We start from the raw sequence: 24,517 nt of genomic DNA, 5'->3' as shown, positions 1-24,517 counted from the left end.
CGCGTGGAACTCTACGGGCTCTACTGCGTGAGAATGTACGAGACCGTGTGCAAATGGCGGCCGGAGAGCGGGGCTGCTTGGCAGTTAACGGTCGCACGTGCGCCGCCTCGCCCGAGACCCCGATTAACCCCGTAGGCGCCAGTGGGGCGGATTTAACCTCTTGGCCGACGCGGCAAAGCGAGGCGGGCAGGCAGGGCGGTGTCGCCCCATCCATGTGCAACCGAAATAGGATTAGGCATCTTCACGCACCGGCACCCAAGGCAGGGATTAAACCTGGCCGCGGCTCTGAGAGGCTAGGCTGGCAGGAATGGCCTCTCCTTTGGGGCAGCCAGGGGCAGCTCGGCTCAGCTCCTCGCCCGCCCCCGGGGGGGGGGGAATGAGGCCTGTGGGGGGTGGTCGCCGGGCTCTCCAGGCGGTTGAGGGGGGAGGCGCCTGTTAAAAGTTGGCCTTGAACCCCCCTCGCAAAGGGTCCGAGCTCTCGGGCATATTCGATTTATTTTTTGTTTTGATTTTTGGAACCACGTGTCAAGGGATTTGGAAGCCGCGTGTGTCAAGTGACCCTCGGGGCGCTTAAAATCGGACCAAAGAGACCTCGGCTTCTAAAAGCGCCCGAGAAGATGTGTTTTCCCTCCTCGCATCTCCCGATACGGGATGGACAACAAGGAGCCTCGGCGGCGGGCGAGAGATGGTCGAGGATCCCTCACGCCCACAACTCCACGAAGATGGGACCGGCGGCCACCAAATTTAAAACAACAAACCACCCCTGTCCCGAAACAGTTAAACGTGCCTTGTAGATCCAGTGCTTCATTTTTTATGTGCTGCGTGCACAAATAATAAACGGGCTGCAAGCAAAATCCCCGGCGTGACCTTGACAGTTTGTCCTGCCTGGATTCAGTTTGCGTGGGTCACCTTGCCCCAACTCCTATAATGCCATTTAAATTGGCCGAGAGCTCGTGCAATGTGGCAGCAGGCCAGGAGTCCAAAGGCTAGTTTCAATTGCCCGGAGTGGAGAAGAATGCAGCAAAACCTCCGAATGAGAGTGGAGAATCACCCCGGCCCAAAATTTAGCCATCAGCAACGTCATTTTGGGGTGAGGTGATGCAGAAGCTGTGGCTTGGTAGAGAATTCTGTATACGTAAATGTATATATATACATATGTAGTCAACTCAGTTCCATGGTTTATGGCATGTGCTCCCTCTATGCAGCTCTAGCCAATTTATACATTTTTCATTTCATTTGGGGGTTTCCCCCCTCCCTTTGAATTATTAGCATAATCACAACTATATTTAAAAAAAACACACAGAAGGAACATAACAAAAATCAGGGAAATTTTGAGACTGAGACAAATTGATATATAAATGTTATATAAAAATTATTATGGTGTTTAAAACAACAGCAACAACCAACTACAACATTACGAGCATATCCTGGACATATTTTTTCTCAGAGAGAAGGAGAGGTCAATATCTCATTGCTTAGCAGTAAAATTTAGGTAGGAATTCTGTACACATTTACTCCATGGAAATAAAAATTAAAAAATCGTTTATACCCACTGCATGGTTCCTACACAGCTGTCTTCCAGTGAGCCAAAAGTTAAAATTAGGTTGCAAGGACAAGAGTGTAGGTGTGACAGAAACAAGACATGGCCTTAGCAGAATAGACATCTGGGAGTTTTGAGTGTTTGGGCTGCTAGACACAAACTTGATCAATGACCTTGGACTTTACTTGACCTATCTTTGTGATGGAGGTAATGAGGTGTACCTGTTCAGTGATGATCAGTTAGTGTCTGAACAGTGATCAAAGAACCTCATGTGAAATAACAGGTGAATACTCCTGATTATTAGGAAACAAAACTCACTGTTCTCACTGAAGCACTTGAAACCTAACAAAACAACATGTACAAGCACAGTGGCTGCAAATGAACAATTCCCTAGAAGTGATTACGGGTGAGATACATTGTGACAGGCTATGTTTCATCCCCTTGAAACCCTGGCAAGAGACTGTCCTAAACAAAGTTACACCTGGAATAAGGCAGGAGTTTACTGTAGTCATAAAATAAACGGATTTGTCACCCAAGAATGGATGATATTGAGCAGCTCAGCATAACTGGTAAAATGATCTATTATGGCACATTACACAGGAGTGAGGCCCATTGGAGTCTTAGGTTTATCCTGGGGACCCTTGTATCTTTCTAGAATTAATTCTTTCAAGTGGGGCTTGCAACACAATGTTACAGTGTGGAATGTTGCTGTTTAGTGTTTCCATTGCATCCCAATTCCATACCTTCCCCTGATTTCCCCCGCCCTGCAACCAGCTTGCACTTTGTGCCCACTGAGCTTGCTCAATCTTCAATGGGAAATTTTATGTGGTGTTATATATGGAGGAACACACTTGTGCTCAACTCCAGCTACATTAAATTATTTCATTGCTCAATTGAGGTCTATGGGAAGCTCTCACTTTCTGATCCTCACAACATAAATAAATAGCTCTTGGGTGAACCAGGACCTATTCAGACAACGATATTATTATTATGTATACATCATATGTGTATATATGTGTGTTGATCCATCCTCCTGTTCCAACCACTCCATTCAGCCACTGTTCTGTCCTCTCCCACCCAGTTAGAGTTTGTTTACTCTCAGTCTCTCAGTACAGTATTCCATTTTGAATTCTTATGCTTGGGGTGGGACCTTGAGGTTTACCCCCTGCAACTTTTTGCAATTGTGCATATCTCAGGGTTGTCCAGGGTCTGCTGGTACTTGTCTCTTGTGTGCTAGTACTGCACAAGCAACAGGAAGTCTCAGGTTGGTATGTGTATACAGGTGATGGTTGTACTGTTCAGGGATCACTTCCCTTTTTGCTCCTATGCCTGTTCACCAAACTTTCTTCCACTTCCCCTCCCCTTTTGCATCAGCTTCTAGTCATGAGTGGAGACGGTGTTTGGTTCCCAGTTATACATTCTGATATATCCAGACCTCAGTCTCTGTCACATCTGTGGTTCATGTTAGATGAGTCTCAAGGTAGCACACATGTTAGGGCTTGATTGACACAGGTCAGGTTTCACCCATTCTTCTCATCTAAAACCTCCCAGGGTTTATGATATCCTTGTGATGTTTGCAATGCCATTTACATCAACATTGATTCTTTTAATAAAGCAGTTCCCACACTTTTCTGTCTGCCAGTTCCAGTTAAATATTAATACGATGTTTTCAAGTAGTTTGGTGATAGAAGTTTTGAAAGTTAAGACATTCTCCTTCCCCTGCCTCTCTGTTTTTAAAATGCCTTGTAGATCTGCTGTACCACTTTAAAATCTGTGTAGGAATGAGTCAGCTTGACTTCCCCCCAACATTGCAGTTTGCAGAGTATTCTCAGTGTATGCTTTATCACTCTCACCAGTTCAGCATAGAATCAGTCCACAAGTTGCCCTTGTGCAGACCCCTGGGTATGCATTCTGACAATGTGTGTGCATAAAGTTCTTACACAAATGTGCTTGCCTGTTCAATGAAAGGAGCAGCTTTGTGTTCATGTACTGTTTAGCTTGCACATTGTATGGACAAATTAACTTCCGATTGGGAATGGCTGAATTGCTACAACAGGAATATATGAAACTGCAGGAAAGGGAGTTCGTAGACTCAAAACAAATAGGGGTGGTTTTTTGGTGGAATTAATGAAGTGAAATAAAGATTGAACCATTCTATAATCACAATATTCTTGCAGCCAAATAACTGGCTGGCCAGTTCCATATAATCTCTGAAACTCAGTCCATGCCTCCTCCCAACCAATGCCCTTTATCCTTTTCTGTCCATTAGGGTTGGTAGGTCACAACACTGTGATGTTATAAAAAGCCACAGCCGTCAGAATTCCCCGAACATGGTCTAGACTTTAGACTTTGCAACTCTATACACATTGGCTCCCTCTCTTGTTTGCCCATGTCCAGCCAAAATGGCATCATTTCTCTAGGCCAGACCTTTACCCCAGTTCTCCTTCCTTTGCTCCCCCTTTCGTCATATTCACAGTCCTGTGTATGCCGGTCACATGCATGCTGACTGAATGCATTGCGGGGAGGGGAGGACTGCCCCCACTGGTCACGTCTCCCTGCTCCCCCACCTCTGCATGTTCAGCAGAAGCATGAAAGGGATTCACAATTCCAAATCAAGCATGCGGGATCAGAGGAGTTCACCCATCACAGGAGAATAGGTAATAGAATGTGCAGGTGCTCCAGCTGGGGCATAGACAGACAGGGACACCTGAAGATCTCCCCTAGGGCCCCGGAAGAACTGTCTTCAAGACTCTGAAGTACTAGACTTACTTGTGACTGACTTATATGTAAGTTACATGACCTGACATACTGCCCTCCTATATTTACTCAGATGTAAGTCCTATTGAAGAGGGGGCTGGGCTACTTCTAAGCAAATATGTATAGGATTGCAATGTTTCTTTCCTTTTCATTTTGAGTTTTATTTATGCCAAGGAAAGCTTTTTATTCTTTAGAAAACTGCAGAACCAAACCATATTTATCTCTGCATAAATCTTATTTTCATACTTACAAAGTAACAAGACCACATTTAGAAAACAAAATGAAAATTTTGATTTGGGAGCTTTTGGGAAAGTTCATATAGTGTTGTTTACTTACAAAGATAATGCCTACAAGAGGCCTCCTTGTAGCTCCCCTTTATAAAAGTTCTCCTTGGGACATTGTCATCATCATTCTGTAATTAATATAATACAACATAATAGCAACATAATTTATGGTGTTTTTAATAATTATGTGGTTTGGGGAAATAATGATTAAGGATTCGTTTTTCTGTCAGAAAGGTACCAATTAGTTTACTCTGTGTGTTCCAATGCAAGTATTTTTTGCTGCCAGCCAAACCAGTACTGCCAAAGAAATTATAACTCAACACTTAGTAGCTTGTCTGTGTCTGTCTAGTGGTCATCCTTTTTTTCTGAATCAGTTTCCAGTCTTCCCTCTGGCTCTTCTTCACCCTTCCTCTGTAGTTCCTCTGAGACCTCTTCTTGATCCATGGCAACAGAGAAGAAGGTGCTTGCATCTGTAGTTGGTGACCCAAGCTCCAGTCCATTTTGCTCCCAATGAATGCAAGCATGGCCACATTGGATGTGAAAGGCAGCTCCCTTCCTGGATAAACATACAGCCAGCTGTGCCAAACACTTTGATGAGACACTTGGGTTGATCAAGCCAAATGGGAGATTACCACTAAATGACCTAAAGACTAGGTCAGTGTGTCCAAGCCCCAAATCCTTTGCAGTCTTCATCACATTTGTCCCATTGTCTACTACTATACACCCCACCCCTGGCCCAAGAGGTATGAGCTTATTTTCTGGAAGAAACAAGCTGGTCTCTTGAGTTTGCAAAAAAAATTAAATGCCCCTAAGCATAGGGAGTTGTTTGGGCTTTCTTAGAGTAACTGGTGATTCCTGATCTGAGCAAATGTCATGACTTCAAACACGGCAGTCATTAATGTAGAGGTCACCCTGGGATTGGATGAACTAGAAGGAAGCACCAAATTGCCCACAGCTTGGGCTACAGGAGGTTGGAGGGAGCTCCGTTGGTGGGATTTCTTCATGCTCCGCAATGAAAGCAGGTGACTGCTGTAGAAACTGCACATCCAGTGCCTTCTGTGGCATTTCTATGTCGGACTGGAAAAACATGTGGGTGCTCCTCAAACAGATATTGAGAATTTTTCTCATCAACCTGCTCAACTGCTTCCTTGACACAGAAATTGTCATGGCACCAGCGAGTCTTACTGTTGGGGCGGAATACACTCTTCCTATTTCTTGGCAGCCATCCTGAAGATCAAACTATGATGGTGGTGAACTCTTGTTAGTTTCCATGTGTTCACCCAATTTACATGCAAAACAAGGGAATGTGGGATTCTTTACACTCCATGGAACCACAAAATGCTGCTCCCCTCCCCACGAGGGAAGAAGGGGTGAGTGAAGGTCTGCATCAGGAGGGTGGGGGGGAAATAGAGATCTACATCGGGATTAGTTTCCCCTGTGGATCTTGCCACCTGAGGCACCAGTCACCTCGCTTTGCCTCATGGGTGGGCCAACCCTGCCTTAAGTTTTACATAGCAGCAGCAGGAAAACATCTCTCAGCAGCTGGCAGCCTCCATTATTTCAAATGCACACACCCTGCCCAAATGCCCCTGGAATGATGCTAGGCCAGGATGTAGCCTTGCTCCAGGGGCCTTCTGGGAGAAGAGGTGTTCCACTACTGCAACAGGCAACAGCATAATTTAAAGTAAATGAAATGGTGGGGGGGACGGGACCTGCTGGTGGTAAAGGTACACATACCCTTACACAAGAGCTTTGAAAAATTTCACTCTCCCCTCAAAAATTTCAGAACTCCACCCCCTTTTATGCTTACTGAAGAGGTTGCTAAAATGTAAACGAGCATTTTATAACACAGCCCAATTTCCTGCCAAAAACCACATGGGAACACCATATAAATGGTGGGCGGAAGTTGCAAAAACAGAAACAATGACAAACTCCCACCCCCAGGACAAAAATCCCCCTACATTTGGAAATAATCCAAGATGAATGCTGCAGAAATAATTTCAAAATCAGCTCACACCAAGAAGATGGAAGAAAGCTTTGAATCATGTTTAATTTTGCCTTGTCTTGGGAGAAAACCATTTCCTTCCAGGTTTACTTATGCTAAGTGGGCATCCCATGTTAAAAATGTATTATCTGTGATTATACCTTTTTAAAACAAACGGTGTCCTCACTGCTCCTGAAGTATGACAATGCAGTGCTGGAAATGGTGGAGCACTGTGAGAGTAATAGTAACCAAAACAAAATTAAAAAGAAAAACAGCTTATGGAAATTGCAGTGTTGGACAAGATGACTAAACGTGCCAATTAGTAACTGCCATAATTCATCATTCCACCTGGCTGCATCAGTGGGGGACAGCAGAGCCATCTCCTCTAGTGCCATGGAGAGGCCACTTGCCTTCTTCCCTTCCTGAACTGTTTACATTCAAACTGGTCACCATGAGACTAATTATATAACTTTAAGAATTGGTGCCTGAGTTTCATTGTTTTCCCCTTTCCTCCCCATCCTTCTTCCTTTCGTGTTGTGTCTATTGGATTCATAGATTGTAAGACACTGGGTACAGATTATTGTCTGTGGGGTTTTTTGTGTGTTTTTTAAAAATAATATATACAGTGCCTACCAAACTCTAGATGCTTTATAATGATGCTAATGAAAAGTGATAGTTCATTGGAGGTGGTTTCTTCTTCAGTCGTGGCTTCACCTGCTTATGAAATGGAAACTTCAGTGTTGAAAACGAAAAGGCAGCCAAAATTCAGCGCACCACTAATCTTTTCCCGACTAAAATGAACAATTTCCCCTCCCTTCACAGAAGTTCACAAACTGCTTTGTTTTCTGAGCAATGGAACTTTCTGAGCCTCTGTACCAGCTTCCCCACTTACTATCAGAGCATTCACTGCCAAATACAAAATACAATATATATTAGGCTGTATCTAATGTCCTCTGCTAGCGCAAGGGTTCTTGCGTTAGCAGACGGGTGAGTTTTAATATTCTGCAACAGTGAAATCCAGGGCAACAGCCGCGTTAGCAAAAACTCATTACACAATAGTTTGTGCAACAAAGTTACCAGCAACCTACTTAAGCATTTTCTCATGCAAATATTAGTTCTGCTGGCACTAAACATTTCGCCAGCGCAACAAGCATACCCCTAAGTGACCCATTTTTTTCTACACAGTTTTTCATATAGTGTTGCATGGTTGTGCAACAATACAGAAACCCAAACACAACAACCGTGATTTGATTTAAATAGCTAAACATCTTTATTTAGGTCAGGAAGAGGTAACTGATATCATTGTTTATTTTACTCTGTTCACCATCAGTTCTTGGTAGAGATAGCAAGGAAAAAAACCTTCGCCAATATTCAGCTCTCTGTGGTTACAGGCAACGAGGATTATTATTACAAGGCTGCTTCCATACTCTTACTCCATTTCTGTGTGGTGTTTAGCATTTGTTTTAAAAAAATAAAATTACTGGATCAGTTTAAGGCTGATGTATAGCGATGCACACCAGTTTCAGCCTTTTGCAACAGGAATGGATGGGGGAGGCACTGGGTATTTGCAATGGTTACAGATTTTTCAAGCCACTCATAGGGTGGGTGGGGAGAGAGACCAAACCTGCACAAAGGAAAAAGAAGAGGACATTAGTATGAGAAGAAAGGAAGAGATGAGAAGGCAGGAAGAGACAAGTGCATCTTGACACAAATAAGGAGGGCAATGTTAGGTCAAATGGCAAAAGCACTTTCATTCAAGGTAATTTACTTTTAAAACTGTTAAAATAAAAATGTAAGGTAAAAAAATTACTGAGCAGCAACCAGGACTGATTCTCAAAGCACAAGCATGGAAAGAATGGTCCCTGATCCTGTATATAAGCCCAGATTTGTGAGAAAGGGTTTGTCAATATCCATCTGTAATAATGTTATCTGCCCACCAAGCAGAAAAAAGAGAAGAAATAGACTGAGTTTTCAACTAGTATAATTATAGCGCAATCCTGTACAGGAGTTTTGCTAGCGAAGGATGTCATCATCATCATCATCATCATACCCTGCCCATCTGACTGGGTTGCCCCAGCCACTCTGGGTGGCTTCCAGCATATACAGAAACATAATAAGACATCAAACATTCAAAACTTCCCTTTATAGGACTGCCTTCAGGTGTATTCTAAAGGTTGTTTAGTTACAGGTAGGGAATGATGAAATATTTTCACACAAATGCTTACAGGTTTGAATTCATCTAACCAAAGACAGAAATGCAGAGTTTAGGTACCATCATGCTAATTTAGAAACCCTCAAACCCTCAAAAATGCCAAAGATATGAGTCACTGCTCTACAAATTGCTGATTGACAATGAGCTGGATTTTTGTTTGATAAGTAGGTGGTCCCCTGTAGATGCTTTGAAGAATGAGATTACACATTGGCAAATACATTACTAAAGACGTGCATTGTCAGCAACACTCTGCTAGCAACGAAAGAAAACTTCAAAGAGGAGGCTTGTGCCAGGATGATGCAAGGCGTTAAGAATTCATGACATCAGTGCTGGAATGGAGTAGAGGTTTCACACTAAATTCTTGTACATATTTGCTTGTGGCTACTTCCAAGTAGGTGTACTTGGCCTTGTGGCCTTCATCAATTCCCTAGAATCTAGGGCCTAGATGAAGCTCAACTGAACATCAATAGCACCTACTCAAACCACTTATATTTTGCCGGTAATGTGCTAAACTACAGATAGCAACAACACTTGAAAAGTAAAGTGTTGAAAAAACTAAAAGATGTCAGTAGATGGCATGAAATTTGAAACATGTGTGGCCATTTCCATATAAGTCCTTGAAAAGCGTGCCAATTACTATGATCAATAATTTGAAACTGGAAGTGACAGAAAAGCTATATTCACAAGCATATAATTGCTGGGCGCACTTCTAAATTTCCATGTAATTTTTTGCAAAGTGCAGGTGAATGTGGCTGGGGAAGTAAGATATCGCTGTACTTCAAGCCTGATCACTCCATAGCCAACTAAAACCCGAAAACTTCCTCCTAAGAAAAACTCTGGCATTGTATTATGACTAGTGATCTCATAGTTCAGGAAGGGCTGCCTCCATTTGCTGGCTGGCACAGAGTCTATGCTTTGCTGATAGCCCATATGCCTGCCTTTGTTCTCTGCTAATGGCCCATCTTTTTGAAGATCTGAGTCCAGCTATTAAGAGGCTGACTTCCAGTTTAGTTCTCCAAGCATTGGTTAAATTCTAACACTTACTAAATCCAGGAATTATGGGTGTCTGGAACTCATTACCCCTGGCACCCACCAACTCAAAACAATATCATGACATACCCACAACTAAGCTGGAGAAAAAGTGTGAGATGAAGTTGATAAGGCTGCACTTCTGTTCACACTCACTTGGGGGTAAGACCTACTGAACTCAATGGGGCTTACTTCTGAGAAGACACAGATAGGATTGAGCTGCAAGAAATGTAGACTGTAATAGGAGTATGCGAGCTTTCAAGTTTACAGAACACCTTTGAGACGGACACAGAACCCCCTAGTCTGTTAGGGCATGACGTCAGTCACAGCAACAAACCAGTGTGATTTTCCATGAGTTAAATGTGATGACTGAAGCTGCCCTGTTTTGGTCTCTGTGGTCATTTAGCAGGCAATTAGGGTCTGATTCAACTCTTTGACGTTAGTAGCAAGACGTCCCCTAATCTTGGCATTGGTTAGACAGTTCTTAAAGCCCCTGTGGTGGTGGTCTTGCTGATGTAGTTCGCATACAGTCTACAGGGAGACTGCTATGCTTATCTTACATATTTAGCATTTGTACAAACCATGAGAATACTGGGCAAGGTGTAAAATTGGTTAGTTCTTCCTATTCCCTTGTATCTACATATCCCACCAAATTGAAGCAACATTTAATTAATTTATATGAGTGCATCATGTACCAATAAAATTACTGCCAGTGTTGGGTTTTTCCATATTAATTAGGCTTTTCTGGCATTATGCATAAGACATTAAAAAGATAGTACTGTTGTATACTGAGTGCTAAATCACTTACTGAAATATTCCCCTGACATAGCCCTTCTTGCTCATAATATTTTTTTAAAAAAAACAAAGAAACCCTGAAATAATTTTTTTGATAACTTACAGTTGTACGATGCCACATCCTGCAGAGAAAACTAGATTTATCCACATATCATCAGAGGGAGGAACACAAAGCCTTAAGAACTGAGTAACTGAATTACTAAAGCCGGTTTCCTTTCGTGGGGCTTGATAAATCAGGTGTATTGCTTCCACTGTGGGAATGCATAAGGGTGGGCTCAGTCGTGTGTAGAACACTGAACAGCAGGGAGGTTGCCGAAAGAACTGTTGCAACACACATTGCTGGCTTTCCCTGGCAATACGTATTCCATTCATTTTTCATCTTTTTCTGCTTTCCTATAATTGTTATCCTCTCTGATGCATCATAAACTGTCCTCTCTTACGTCAGATGCACTGTTGTAATCCCCGCCCGCCCCTGCCCTTCTCTGTCAGGAAAACTCTAATCCTCCTCTTACTGGAGGACACTGGAGCTACATCACTGACATTTTCAATTGTACTCACCAGAAAAATCAAAAAGCAGGAAGAGGGAGAAAATAAAGAGTGGGGTTATATAAAATCAGCCAAGGTAACAGTTACAGTCACCAGGGTAGAAAATTGTGATTTAAAACAACAACAACATAAAACAAGACATACGATCAGTGCTTACTTAAAGGTCAAATGTATTTTGCACACTCCATTCACAAATTCCTTGAGGATTAACTATATCTGCAGAACACGAGGAGCTCAGCAGAATTTCTGAATGCCATTTAATCATACCTCAATATGGTAGCGCCAACAGGCAGCCTGTGGGTGTAAGAAGAGGATGCAGCCCTTTAAACAGCATGTGTCTGCAATGATGTTTACACAACAATTCTGCAGGGCCCAGATTGCCCCATACACAGCCAGATCCCCTAACAGCACAACCCTTTACACCAGAGGTAGCCAGTGTGATCCCTCCAGATCTTGCTGGACTACAACTCCCACCACCCCAACCAGAGGCCAATGTGGCACCCCAGGAAAGCTTGTCTGGTACCAGGAGTTCACTCAAGCCTTTAAAATAACTAACCTGAGCCTCTCAGGATTGTTCTTTTTTAATGTGTGTTTTTAATACGGAGGAGTGTCAGGTTCCATTCTGTTGGCTTTGTGTAGCTCCCCACTCCTTTTTTAATGATTTCGCATTTTACTTTGCAGTCTCTGTTTACCTGTGGTTCTGGGGAAGCGGTGTTTGCTGCTCAGCGCAGCCGCTGCCCAGTCCAGGGGCCATTTTTCCTTCATGCGCAGCTGTGGCTGGGACCCTCAGCGCCTCCTCCTTCTCCAGCCACAGTAGCCTTGGCAGCAAAGGCCCCTTTGAATGGGCTAATCCGGTGACATTGGGGGCAGGGTTGCGGTGCTACAAATTGAAGGCCACATCCGGGGGTCCTTGCTCTTAGGGATTAACCACCCACCCAGTCTGTATGTTTCCTGCCCAAAGGCAAGCAGGCAAGGCAGTGTGAGGACTTTGCTATGGTATATTCAGTTGCCATATTCGGGGCCAGGGAAGAATTTCTCCTTTAAACAAGTTGGCTGGTCTGCAGGCTTTTGCCCATCTCATAGCATTGGGTTGGATATTTATGTGATCAGGTACCCTGTTAAAAGGGTCCAGGAATGTGTGTCTTTGTCCAAAAATCCACACACAGGTCAATGGGGTCAATAGCACCCTTCCCAATGGTGGCCCTGGTGGGATCGTACCACCTGGTTCATGTTAGGGGGATGGATCCCCTCACCCAGTCAGGTTCAACCCAACCCTACTTATCAACCAGCAGATGAGTTGATTGATACCAGATACATCCCTAATACCTTGGCCAAAACCTACTTACATCTGTAATCAATCAAAGTTGTGGCCTATTTCAACCCAATACCAATGTCCTGTGTCTATTTCTATGCTTGGACTCTCACCGCAATGGCTGCAGGTACCATGCACCTGGGAACGAAATTGCATTGTATTTTTTACTTATTTACTGTAAGCCATCCAGAGAACATTTATGTTACGGGGTGGCATACAAAAGTTATAAATAAATCCATAAAGTGTTTTACCTGCTTTGAGCCCACAGGACAGAACTGCCACAAATCCAAATGCATGAAATACGGCTTTCAGGATATTCTGGCGGCTTCCATGCTTCAAGTGGCTTCCGTCTTGGCCTCTCTGCGGAAACCTCAAGCCTCTGCAGCTGCTGTGCCATTCATTAGGGGATGGAGCTGAGATAATTGCTGCACTCCTGCGCCAGAAATAATGCCAGCCTGTCCACTTCAAATCCCACTTTTCCATTTCAAGTAGCAAGGCCAGTTTGCTTCTCCTTCACAGCTTTTGGATATTTTGCACACACAGCCAGTGCTTAGCCACCGCATTTGAACAAGGAGCAGGATTTGTTCTGTAATTCTTAAGATGAAAATGCTTATCATTTACATTTATTTTTTTTAAATCAGGGCAGTGCTTGAAAGTGCTTGTTCTGTAAGCCCCTGTCTGCAGTGGCAGACCTTGGGGGGGGGGTTCAAATTTCTCTGGCACCCTGTACAGCTCCAAAATTCAGGTCCCCCCACCTCTCGCCTTCTGTTCTACATCATAGTTGCAGAGCCCCTGAGGCTCTGTGCCCAGTGTGACTGAACCGGTGGTGCTCCCCTAAATCCACCTCTGCTTTATCCAATGCACATGGTTTTCATTTGTGGTCTGTATTGCTTAGGCTGATGAATGAGAGAGGCCAATGGAGGATCATTTAATAACTGTTCCTCATCACAGGATACTTCACTTTAAATGCACAGACCCTGTATTTTATGGCCATCAATTGTGGAGGTGACTTTTTCTCTAGGATTCTGTAGATGTTCGCTCAATGAGCACTGATAGCCAGAAGGTGTAGTTTAGATAAGCACTGGTTGCTTTTGATGACTGGTGGCTACTAGCTACTGCCCAGGAGAACAAGTTCAGCAGCAGTAGCCAGCAAAGGAGACAGAAGTTAGATTTTTATTTTGTCTTTTTTACAGCTGGCTGGGGTATACTGATAGTATGCTGTTTACTTTTGGGTGAACGTGTGTTGCTTTTAAAGACTAGGTTGTCTCCCTGGGTGTGTCTGCCCTCTCTCAATGTGTAGTAATCAACAGATAATACAAAACAGTATTCTAATAGCATTAGTGAAGATGTACATGGTATCTTAAAAGACTCAACCTCTATGATACACAGTATTGTAAAATTAAACCTATCAAACAGCAGATACAGCTTTTCAAAACACCCGCTCTTGTATAAACCTTTGGCCAAAATAGGACATTTTGATCCTGCATACACCCTCTGAGATCTTGTGATGTGTATCTTCAGAGGTTTCCTATACAGGTGAACAAGTGTTCCTGGGACACCCATCATCTCTGCATCTTTGTTGTTAACCTCAGATAAATATGTGGCACCTGTAAAACCGTTCAGCAGCATCTTGATTCCCAGGCTTTGAAGAAGAACATTTAGAGCGCCTGGGTTTCCTTAGCAGTAGTTGTGGTGAGAGTGGCAGGATGGACTGCTCACCCACTGGGTAAGATTTTCTGCTCAGTGAACACCGCTAAGCTTCAACTTAATTGATTTCAGGCAAAAACAAAATGTATTTGCACATGAAGATCTTTAAGGAAAGGAGGGAGGACCCGCAATGCTACAACAGTTGTCTTTTTCTCCATTCTCTCACCAGCCCAGGAGACTCTGCTGAAAGAAAGAAAGAAAGCCTCAAATTGGCTAAGCATGAGGCTATAACAAATTTCCCCCTTGCCACCTCAGCAGAAGGCCACAGCGTTACAATTTAAGCTGTTAGGAAAACCTGACAAAAGGCAGGACTTGACTTACTGGGGAAGCAGAAGAGGAACATCTCCCCATTTCTTTGTTTTGGCCGCTAAGCTACTGTTTTTAACAGGCTTCAAAAGGAGGGGTGTGATGGGGGTGAGAGGATTTCATGAAGGGCTCCCTACCTCTTTGCCTATAATTTGAGCGTGAAGAGGCAGGAAAGAAGCACATCTCTCGCTTTTTGCTTTCCTGCTTTGTTCATACAGTAGGGCAAAGAGAAGGAGGTGGGGGAAGTCACACTGGGGAAGAAACATTTTGCCTGAATTTGATACCAAGTCTGCTGAAGCCTGGGAGAAGCTAATTCAATCCTTCATCATTAATGACTGTGTCCCCCCCTCCCCAATTTGTCTCAGAAACTCCATACCGCAAGAGTCCATTTTAAAAAATGGGTTGTTTTTTTGAGAAGTTGTAATAAATAATAATAATTGTGGGGTACTGCTTTACTGTCCATGTATCAGCTGTAGGCTAATAATATACGATCTGAATTATTTCGACCATCTATTCCTAGCTGACCTCATTTTATTATAGCATTGCTTGATCTCACAAGACTTGTTGAAGGCCCTTAAGTATAGATACCGGCAGCAACTGTTTAAGGCGTGTCCAATACGTGTGCGATTGAGCATGTGTGCAATCTGCCAAACCCAGAAGTGACCTGAAAACATCTTAAAAAGGGTCAGGGCACAGTGGGGCGGGGGTGTTAGCAGGCTTTTTCAATGGTGTTTCAAATATACATGATTTCACTTAAACGTGCGGTGCCTTGGAACGTAACCCCCGCATAAATTGCGAATTGCCTGTAGAAGCAACAAAACCAAGCAACAGGCTATTTTAGAAGCTGGTAACCAGGGTTATGCCTATACCAGTTCATTATTATTACATGTAAGAGCATCATTTCCTCCCCCATTTATATACAGAACTGCCCTTGCCTACTATACTGTCTCCTCTATTCTTTCCCTATGCAGTGTGAATTAAAAGTATGAGCTCTTTGGGAGTCTGGGTATATCTCTGTCCTGAATCCCTGGGAGAGAGAAGGCTACAAATCTGAATGAACAACTTTGGCATTCCATCTTTCAAACCTGCGTGGTGCAGAATCTGATTTTCAACACAGCTGCATAGTTAACAACACCCACTGACAGAGGTCTCTTTCCCACACATCTCCCCCCTATTTAATTTATTATACTCTCCCCTTTCCCAAACAGCCCCTTTCCAGTTAGAAATAAAGTGCATGTGCGGCCATTTATGGAAGAAGGAAGTGTACGTTCACCGTAGGCATGGTACAGCAACAAGCTGTTCAGGCTCAGTATGACGAGAACTTCCTGGATTGGTAATCAGCTGTGCCCCTGCATGCTGAACTAGCTACTAGCAACTCTAAAGCACTGCTGGAAATGAGAGCAATATCAGACCTTGTCGTCATGCTGCAGCAAGGTCAATCGGGGACACATAAGATCATAGCTGAAGGTGGGGAAACATAGCTGTTCACAGATTGTTCCCTTACAACCTGTCAAGTACCCCAGGGATTGAAAGGGGAACCTCGTGGTCTGTGGCTAATACAGAAACAGCACATGCTCAGAGCCACCTTCACTCACAGAAAGGAACTGGTGTGTGTGTGACACTGGTCCCTCTGACGGGATGGCAGAATGAAGCCTCCGAATTAATTAGGGATGGTGGGCCATCTTTTCCAGGCCAAGGGCACGCCATTTCCTTCAAACTTCCTGGGGCCACACAACAGCGGTGGGCAGTGCTGGAAGCCCAAGTGAATGGAGCAACAAATGTCAATTGACTCACACACTCCTCTCTACCTTCCGTCCAGGGAAGCAAGAAGCAGAACCAGAGTTCAATGGCACATCCTAGTCAAGTGAAAGTACTCAAGGAGGGCATAAGGCAGGGCTGGCGAGAGACATGGGCATAGCCAAGTGGGGCAGCTGCCCCCCAAAATCAGTACAAAACTGAGGTTCTGCCCCCCCAACAAAAGCCTGCCCCCTAACATCCTGGCTACTCCCATAGTGAGAGATGTGACGTAGGGAGAAGGGGTGTGGCCTGGAAAGAGTCCCGAGGCCCAGAGAGAGGTGGCTGAAGGGTGACATTCAGTCCCTGTGCCTGAAATTCTTGATCGACACTTCTGCTGCTGCGGCAGCTGAGGCTCTAGCACATGCCTTGTATCCAGACAGGCTTCAGAAGCCCTCCAGAGTAAATGAACCATACCCCAGGACTTGTTTCCATTTGGGATCCAGCAGGCCACAAGTTCGGGCTTGGCCAGCTTACCACCAATGACACATGTGCCCATGGAAATATTCTCCTCCTTGTGTTCTCATAGTTATAATAACCAGAGTTTTATAATGTAGCACTCTATATCATTTTAAGCATTCTCCAAAGAAACTAGCAACAGGAAACTTGTCAAAAAGAGGATGGACATATGCATTCGTTCCTGATAAGCAGCAGAGGTGGATTTCAGGCAGCGCAACCGGTTCTGCCGCACTGGGTGCTGAGCTGAGGGGGCTCTGCAGAGTGTTGCAACTCGGATGTAGTGAATTGAGCAGAACAGAAGGCAAGAAGTGAGGAGCAAGTTGAATTTGGGCCGTGCACAGGCACCACTAAAATCTGAAAGATCACTCTGCCCCTGTAAACAGTGGTTCACACCCAAGAACATAATAAATGCCCTGCTATGTGGATCAGAGCAAAAAGCCCCTCTAGTCCAGCATCCTGGTTTGTTGTTTTTTCTGTGACCAGCCAGATGCCTATGGGAAGCCCACAAGCAAGTTCTTATTCCCTTCACCTCCCATGCCTTTCAAAACTTTCCTGTCCAGGCACCACGTCATCCAGCACGGAGTTAGTGCATACATTCGTAGAAAAGGTGACGCTGTCCCAATACACGGCTTGCTCATCTAACTATGCTCTTAAGGCCCCCCAAGTTCCACACTAGCTTCCCTAAACAAGACCTGTTTCTTCAAAGCCTTCCTCTGTGTGGCAACTAGCTTCCTTTCTTTCCTAGGACCTTGCCGTCCTGGTGTTGATCTCTGTTATGATGCCAAATGAACAGAAGTCCAGTGAACTGAATGAACCTAAAGAGTATTCAGAGAACACACGTGATACTGGTAAGTATTCCCATTGGGAAAAAGTTGCAGCATTTCAGACTAGAGAAAAGGGCAAGGTGTCAGGGCCCAGACAGGGTCCTAGAGTCCTCCTGCATCTTTCCCAAAGCCTACTTAGTGCTTGCCCAGCTTTAGGAAGGAGTTGGGAGGGCATTGTTGTTGCTATATGTTAAATTAGTATGCCGCCCTTTACCTGTAGATCTCAGTGTGGCTCTAGGACCCTGCCAGAGCCCTTACATCTCCTTCCCAAAGCCTGGCACAATGTGAAGGCTGATGGGGGGGCACCATAGCTCAGGTCACCATAGTACCAAAGTCCACTCCTACAGGTGATGAATCTTCCCCCTTTCCCATGCCTTCCCTTCCCTCAGTCTATTCCTCCAGCCACATTTCCTTGTTCCCTACTAGCATATGGAAAGCAAAGATGTGACCAAAGTAACACACTGCAGGGAGTGTTCAGCATCCTTTTCCCATGCACTCTTTTTACACGGGGAGAGTTGCAGTGATGGGTTCCTGGAACCTAGGATTCTATACATAGGCACCACTGGAGGGGAGAAATTTATTTTGCCCATTCTGTGTCTCACCCCACACACATACAGTGCAGAATTTTTTTTTTCTGGTGTCCCCCACTCCTCAAATGGCACTGAGGGAAAAGCCCAATTTAATGCTCCCTCAATGTGATTAGAATTTCCCCCATATCAAATGTTGTTTGTTCCAGGTTTCAGGCCTGGTTTCATGACAGCAACAGATGCCCTCTCCACATCTCTAGAAAACACCAGCCAAAGACGGGGGGGGGAGAGAGTTCCTTCCACAAAATCCTCAAGGTAGTTTCCATATGGCACATGTGACTCAACAAGCTGGGGAAATGATTGTCCTTAGTTCGCCTTGAAGGCATTACTTTCTATTTGGCCTCAGCCCCTGTTTTCCAATCTGAACATCTTTTCTAGCAGGAAATACTTGGGGGAGAATTGGCAAGCATGAAAAGGCTAGGTCTACGTCAGCAATGAAATAGGGGGAAAGGCAGGTGAGGAAGAGACAGAAACTACAGCTCCATAGACGCGCAAAAACAAAGATGAATTCTATCTGGGGGCTGCCATGACTGTTTATTCTGCATAGTGGCCATTTCTACCATTGTACAATATCCAAATATATGACAGCACACAGAGGTATCATCAGACTAAGTACTCAAGTAGGGGATTGGGTTGTGGATCACGGGCAAGTAAGCAGAAGGGAATGGGAAGGAGTGATGAGAACAACTTCAGTAGATCAAGCATTTGAGAGCAGATTGGTTAACAGAGAACTCAAGTAGTGCTAATTTAGGTTGTGTCAGCCTTTGCTTGGACCCATGTCCACAGTCCTAATAAACATTAATCTTAGAGTCTGGCAGTTCTGTGTTACTACACATAGAGGATTTTCACTGCACATTTAGCATAACTGAGCCAATTCACACAAACATTTCAAACATGCCCTGGTGATTTCCTCATGAAGTCACCACAAGTTGAACTTTTCAGTGGATAACATGCCATTAACTAGTCTTGTGAAAGTGCAAGCAAGCCCTCCTTTGGGGGGGGGATCTGGAGGAGGTCTGCTGTAAAGGGGCCAAGTGGCTCTCTGGGAATGATTATGATAGAGAAGAACAATGTGGGTTGATGTGTTGCTAAGACAGCCTTTGCCAAACTGGTGCTGTCCAGCTGCTTTGAACAACAACTCCCATCAGCCCCAGGGCATGCAGGGAGGGAGAGGCAGAATGTGCTGGCTGGGGTCCAAAGCAGTTGTTGGACTACAACTCCCATCAACTCCAGCCAGCAGCTGCGCGAACAATATGTATTTGGACAATCTTGCTAATTAAATGGCAAAGCACTGGTGGTAGCTCTTGGAACTTAGAGGAACTTATGCCATGCTGACCTATGAGCAAGCAAGCCCACCTTCCCCACCTTCAAAAACCATTATATCATTGGGTGGATAAGCAAATGATCATGGCTTCAAAGGAGATCTCCACAAAGCAGCTGAAGATCCTTAATGAAGGCACTTCCCACCCACCCGCCATCTCAGTGACACTGTGAAAGATTTACTTTGACATTCCGGAGATCACAATATTATGCCAAATTATTCATAAACTTACAGCTATTAAGGAAACACAAACTCAAATGCTCTGCTTAAAGAATCAATCAAGAATACAATTTGCATGGGAAAGTGCTGGTGGGTGGCTCTAATTACAAATCCCCCAAGAAAAATTAAACCACACTTTGCTCAGTAGGGCTCTATTCATCACCCAAACGTCAGCTTCCTTAACAGAAAACAGTAACGCAGCAGGTTGGGTTTTCCTTGAAAACTGAGGACATAGTTCCACAGCTGAGATCCTATGGCTGAAGTACTATAGGATTTTGTTTTGTTTACATTTCTATATTCACAGTCCTTGTTCACCTCATGGGGAAAACAGGAGATGCAATGCAGTGATTAGGGCAGAAAATCCAAGATCACGACTTCTGCTTTCTGATTTGGAATGTGGCCCAAAGCCTGTTGCTTAATATCTCCTGCCTTCAGGTTTACGCAGGAGAATAAAAGCTACCTTGCTAAGGTGTTGCAAGGCTTAAACAATTATTGTTTGTACACAGCTAGGATTCAAACATGCTATATGATCCAAATGCCAGCCACCTACCATGCACAAAGATTTTACGCACATTCTGAAAGCTTCAGCCAAACCTGTGAAATCAAGCTGTATCTCATCCAAATGTCAAATGAATCCAAAGACTTATGCAACAATGACTCAAACATACATTTCGATTTTTAAAAGTAAGAAATAAATGGACTTTTATGAGATACGCAAAGTACAGATTGCTAAGTGCAGAACAAGATATTCGAAGGTGAACACACTGTGCCCAGAGATTAATGAAGTACATCCCTCTCCCCAATTCTCATGTAGGCTCTGGACTGCTTGGCTGGGAGTGGTAATTTCCTCTCTTTCCTAGAAAGCTTCCATGATTCCACTGGCTTTGCTGGCCTTATGCTGGGCAGAAAAACCAGTATCAAGTCCTGCTGTGGCATAAAACTGCTATCTCTGGAATGATCAGTCCTATCTAGAGCCCAAAGCATAAGTCCTGACTCAGGCTGAAGCTACATATGTCTGGCATGCCATTGTACGCCACTTCCCCCTCACAATTCCATAAACCATAGAATCATAGAATTGTAGAGTTGGAAGGAATCCCAGTGGTCATCTAGTCCAACCCCTGCAATGCAGAAATCTCAACTAAAGCATCCATGACAGATGGCCATCCAGCCTCTGCTTAAAAACCTCCAAGGAAGGAGAACCCACCACCTCCTGAGGGAGACCGTCCGAAGAGATTTGAGGTTCATATGCTGTGCCCTGTAAGGGGGAAATGGGTTGAGGCATTCATTGAGCAGCACATGTCCAGAGGGGAAAGGGTTAAGTAGTCTCTCCCTTTGTACTGTACCTCTTATTATGCTTACCTCCTCCCAAATCTGCATTTGTTTTTTTAAAAAAAAACATAGTGGGGGGTCACATGCCTTCATGTCAATTTCACAGGCATTGCCATTCAAATGGTATGCGCCACGTCTTATAATCAATTATGCAGGGTGGGTCTTACCTCACACACACCCCAAAAAAATATTCAAGATGGCACCCTTGAGGGGAAGGAAATAGTGTGGACAACTGCTGCAAGGGACAGTGAAGGTGAGAGAGAAGGTGCAGAATCGATAAAGTTTTGGAGGTCTTTTGAAGAACATGTTTGCAGACCCTCCAGAAGCTCCCTTTCTGTGCTGAAAATGCTTGTGTAAAAACATTTGGTGCAGCCCCAATCTCAACTGCTCACTTGCAAGTTCAAAGGATGCCCTATAATGTGTTTGGGATTCAGCTCTCAAGAAGATTGTCCTCACAGTCAGGAATCAGTCAGACACTCTGGAAGATGGCTCAGCTTTATTACTGAGAAAAAACTGAACCACATGCCCAGCTGGGAAGTCAGAGACATGCTGAGAGAGATTTAGACAAGAATAAGAATTGGGCTCTTGCAATCCCCTTTTATGCTTATATTTTATGTAATCATTTATTACAGTTTCTTTTGTTTGACCCCAGTTTTGCATTAAAAGTGGCAATTGGGGAATATGAGAAATGTGAGGAGGCTTGTGCTCCCTGAAAAGCCTTTTGCATCTGCTTTCAGGAGCCAGAAGCTGTAAGAAACATCAGGAAAAGGAGAAGTCTTGGTAAAGAACGAACAACTGACTAATCTGGCAGCCATTTCCACTCTGGAGTTATTTTCCTCTGTAATTTGCTTGTTGTCCTAAAATTTAGGAGTTGGAAAATCTGTGGACTGGAGGGACCTTATATATACTTTTCTCCCTCCCTAGTAAGTCACCTTGAGAAAGTCTCCCAGTTGGTAGGGGTATAAATATTCCAAACAATAAAAAAATCAATGATGATTTCAAGCTACCAATGAAAACTCTGTTAATAACACAAGAGTACTGTGGTACCTCGGGTTACATACGCTTCAGGTTACATACGCTTCAGGTTACAGACTCTGCTAACCCAGACATAGTGCTTCAGGTTAAGAACTTTGCTTCAGGATGAGAACAGAAATCGTGCTCCGGCGGCGTGGTGGCAGCAGGAGGCCCCATTAGCTAAAGTGGTGCTTCAGGTTAAGAACAGTTTCAGGTTAAGAACGGACCTCCGGAACAAATTAAGTACTTAACCCGAGGTACTGCTGTAGTTAAAACAGCCTTCAATGGCACTCTCCAGATGTTTTGGATTACAACTCCCATCAGGCCAGTCAGCTTGTAAAGGAAAATGTTTTCAAAACCATTGTGAACATATGAAAAGGGGGAGCCTGTTAGATCTCCCCAAAGTGGGAATTCCATAAAATCAGGAAGAAATTGTCTTTTCTGTTACCTGCCAACCAAAGAACAGGGCTCTAAAGGTGGTGTTCAGGGCTCATTGGGGTGTTCCATCTTTAGAGGAGGTGCATCATGGATGTAACAAAAGAGAGAGCCTTCTGTCCTTGACTTCAGAATACCCCCCCAAGGAAGGTATGCCTGGCACTGGCAACTTGTTTTTTTGCCCAGACAAAAAACCTATCATGGTCATTTTAGCTGACTGAGTAGTTTTACTCCTCTTAATCCTATTGCATTGTTGATTGTGTTGCGTTTGTAATTTTAAACTTTTATGTAGATTGCCCTGAATTCCTTTAAAAAACAACAACAACATAGGGTGGTCTATAGATTTAATAAACAAACAAACACATAGCCATAGTTTATACTGAACCCAAAAGCAGCAAGGGAAACAATGGAGTTGATTAGTGTGAGGTGCTCCAATTGCCATTTGCAACCGATGGTCTGGAAGACACCAGCTGCAGCTTCTGAGATATAGTAAATCCAGACACACATAGTAGTGGGTTAGGAGAGCTGAAAATAATGCCAACATATTTCACATCTGGCAACCAATGTGCCCCTTGGGTTTCAGATAGTACATGGGTAAAGGTAAAGGTACCCCTGACCGTTAGGTCCAGTCACGGATGACTCTCGGGTTGTGGCGCTCATCTTGCTTTACTAGCCAAGGGAGCCGGCGTTTGTCCCAGGACACAAATTTCCACAGCCCTCTATGGTCTATGGTGGCTCATTTACCAAAAGTGATGTATTTAGCATTAACTAACCAATCCAAGCACCTTGTCCACATCCTCAAGCCTTACTAACTGAAATTCATCCAACACAACGGGACTAGCCTGTGCTCTTGACAAATTCTGAGATCCATCTGCTGCATTCTCAAAATGCTTTGCAAACAAGTCACAGCAAGCTGCCGTTGCTTCTGCCACCTTCTTCTGGCCAGACTGTAACAGACCCCTCATTACCCAGAAAAACTCTGCTGGGTGGCACATTGAGGATGCAATGGAAGCAGCCTAGAATGAGAGTGCTGTGTGTGGTTTTACGTACTAGTGACACCTCAGGCTAAGCTTCTACATGACCACACCTGGTTCTTCTATGTAGATGTTAAAAAGCATGGAAGATAAGAAAGACCCTTGCAGCACTTCACAAGCCAGAGAGGTGGTACAATGATGTCTCACCACCATCGCAGTCTACGGATGGATCAAAGCCACTATGACAACTGTAGTGGACACTGAACTGAGAGCATCAGATAATTGTTTGGAAACTCAAAACATTTGCAAGAGACTCTTATTACACTTATTTAACACCCACAGTCTTCAATGTATTGCCTAACAGAATCTGGTTCTGTGAGGTAGGGTATGCAGACAGGCCACAACTGTAATTGGCTTAGCTCCTCTGATCTCACAGAAGGATTAGGTTGAGCAATATAGAATTAGAATTCTTTTTGCCACAGACTGTAGTGTCAAGTTTAGAAATGCATAAGGAATTGCTAAGTATAACTTCATAAATGAATCACTTGCCACGGACCTCCTCCTTTCTCTATCCATTTCTTCCCTTCTATGCAATCTGTCCTGTCATTCTAATATATTTCAAAATAGAAATCATATCGGCTTCCTCCCTCAGTCAAAGCACTACCATTCACTGAGCATGTTAGCAGGTAAGGCTCCTGAATGGGTGGGTGAGGGGAGTTGTGGCTTTAGCCAGGATTTCAAAATAAAAACAGGGCATGGTCCCAGTGTTCCAGATTACTGACATCCATTACTCAAAATAACACTAGACTTTGCTCAGGCCATGTTTATTGTAACCTATTTGTGTATTTGTTTTTGCCTGCTCCCCCAAGTTGGTGGAATCCCAACTGACAATTCAGACAGGATTCAAAACATTTGGGACAGGAAATCATGTTAGTACATCACATTCTCATCTCAGATGAAAATCAAAACAATGATTCACCCTGCATAGAAGTGGAGTTCCAAATGTTGGCATAGAGGCGTCACTGTGAGAGAGATTTCAGGTAATGCTTCAGGCTACTGATAAGAACACTACAACTGGCCCATTAACTC

At 44.0% G+C, this 24,517-nt stretch overlaps 1 long non-coding RNA gene across 1 annotated transcript; it reads left to right on the top strand.

Moving 5' to 3' along the window:
- The first annotated feature begins 42 nt into the window (after positions 1–42).
- On the top strand, positions 43–6,036 carry LOC308588683. Its single transcript, XR_014008870.1, has 3 exons — positions 43–4,326; positions 4,999–5,235; positions 5,604–6,036. It is a non-coding gene; the product is annotated as an uncharacterized lncRNA (long non-coding RNA).
- Positions 6,037–24,517: the final 18,481 nt, after the last annotated feature.

This window comes from Podarcis bocagei (assembly GCF_964188305.1).
Source record: "Podarcis bocagei genome assembly, chromosome: 6".
Lineage (NCBI taxonomy): Eukaryota > Metazoa > Chordata > Lepidosauria > Squamata > Lacertidae > Podarcis > Podarcis bocagei.
This window is presented reverse-complemented; position numbering and strand designations above follow the sequence as displayed.